At 41.7% G+C, this 2,144-nt stretch overlaps 1 long non-coding RNA gene across 1 annotated transcript; it reads left to right on the top strand.

Annotated features, from left to right (window-relative positions):
• The first annotated feature begins 286 nt into the window (after positions 1-286).
• Positions 287-1,879, top strand: LOC145820313 (uncharacterized). The gene is made up of 3 exons (XR_014361589.1): positions 287-1,030; positions 1,109-1,385; positions 1,469-1,879. It is a non-coding gene; the product is annotated as an uncharacterized LOC145820313 (long non-coding RNA).
• The last annotated feature ends 265 nt before the right edge of the window (positions 1,880-2,144 follow it).

The raw sequence follows: 2,144 nt of genomic DNA, 5'->3' as shown, positions 1-2,144 counted from the left end.
TAATGGAATGATAATAAAGCTGCAAAGATGGCAATAGATGAGGCTAGCCTTGGACTGAAATCCAAACACGCTTCACACGAAAAGAGGAAGAGATCGCAGCCAAAACTTGCATGTAACCGACAGTCACAGCAATAGGGAACTTCAATCCTGACCATACCAGTCAACAAAGGCGAGCCCCGAGATACAAATTCAAACACAGCTTCGCGTTAGAGGAGAAACAAGCCGCAACCAAACTTGCATGTGACTGGCAATCACAATAATAAGGAACTTCAATCTTGACCATACCAGTCAACAAAGGCGAGCTGTGAGATTCAAATCCAAACATGCTTCGCGTGAGAGGAAGAAGAGGCCAAAACTTGCATGTTAGCGGTAGTCATAGCAATAGGAAACTCCAATCCTAATCATACCAGTCAACAGAGGCGAGAACCGGGATACAAATCCAACCACGCTTCACGCGAGAGAAAGAAGAGGCCGCAGCCAAATGAAGACAGTCCTAAACACATTTCATGTGCAAAGGATAAATACAGCAAAATAAGAAATATGATGTGATAGAAGCCAGTGCAATAGACGTATGAGAAACACAATACAGTAGATATAGCAAGCGATGCGATGGATACACCTAACAAGTTTGGAAATAGATGTACAAGCCATGTCTGTAGGAAGCAATATTCTTCGAATACCATGGAAAGTTAACACTTCAGAAACTATCTCATGATTTAGGGGACTGCCCTAGGGCAACCTTATTCTCATGACAGGAACACTGATTTCTTAAGCAATGTTCTGGTGGGGGTTGAGTCTAAATCAAAGATGACCATGCCTCAGAAGATGATAAAGACAACAACTATGCATTCTGGAGCATCTGTACAAATCATGCTAACCATTTGCAATATTCCTGCTGGCCAGATGATTTCTTTGTCGGCCATATGATTCGTGCGGTACTGGAAGCAGAAACGGTATTTCGCAACCCAAAAGTTTATAAAAGGCGTGAAACCATTCCACTTCAATTCATTCTTGCCCGAAAACATCACTGGTACTCTCTAAATCATTTTTTATCAAACCTTATGAATGTAAATGACTTCCTTTCCTTTGCTCTTGGTTCTCCGATTAGTTTCGACAAACCCGCTACTCCGGATGATAGTGACTCCTCCTCCTCTGACAACAACATTGATGAAGTTTTCATCCTTGCCATCACTAATAACTTTCCTATAGAGATCTCCTATGCCATTTTCCGTAGTAGAGGCCGTGGCAGGAGTCATAGGAAAATTCAAGGCCACAAGCGCGTTCGTGGCTGCTGGTACGGGCCGAGCCAAGGACTTGGTAAAGGCCGATGTCGATGACGCAGACGAGGTCCTATGCCTTCATCCTTTCCAAACCTTCCTGATGAGGTTCTTCCTTTGACATTCAAAATCGTGTCCATTTTCTGAGCCACTCATGCCTTCGCTTTTTGATTGATGGCTTATTTATGTAGGATGATGCAGTGATCACTCAACCTCCTAATCCCAAGGTGGTTATGATTAGCAGCAATGATGATAATGTCGATGGAACTGACGAAAGTCCCAATAGTAAGAGTTGTGATGACGGCGACGACGACAAGCCCAATGGATTTGGTTACCTTCTGAAGCACTCAGTAGCTACAACCACAACTTAGCTCGATTATAAGGAGTCCACTTTTGCTATGCCTTCCTTTCATTTTGCTCCAAAAAAGGAAGATGAACCTGTATAGCTACTAGGGTATTGTATAACTACTAGGACTTTTTGAAAATCCTTTTGCAAAATATGATCTATGGTGATCCAGCTATAAGCCCTTTTGTAAAATATGATAAATGATCCCCCCCCCCCCCCCCCCCTATTATATATGACACTCTCGTAAATTTAATTATGATCTTTGAACCCTTTGTTTTGACAGCTCTGAGCTTGAGATGTTTATGCCAAAATAGTGATGAACATTGCAGAAATGCATTTGGAGCAATATTTCTGAGCTTCCGAGGCTAAAATAAACTCAAATATGCCATTTACCCCATTCTAGATGAAAACATGAGCTATTTGGGCAAAACATTAATTTACCCATACAAAATAGGCTATCCATATATGATATATTTTTGCAAAGTACAAAAACTCAGCCGGCTGTACAAGAAATCATCAGG

The sequence above is a fragment of the Camellia sinensis genome, chromosome 2, assembly GCF_055761805.1.
Source record: "Camellia sinensis isolate YWXY chromosome 2, ASM5576180v1, whole genome shotgun sequence".
Lineage (NCBI taxonomy): Eukaryota > Viridiplantae > Streptophyta > Magnoliopsida > Ericales > Theaceae > Camellia > Camellia sinensis.
The sequence above is the reverse complement of the archived record's forward strand: the minus strand, read 5'-3'. Positions and strand labels throughout refer to the sequence as shown.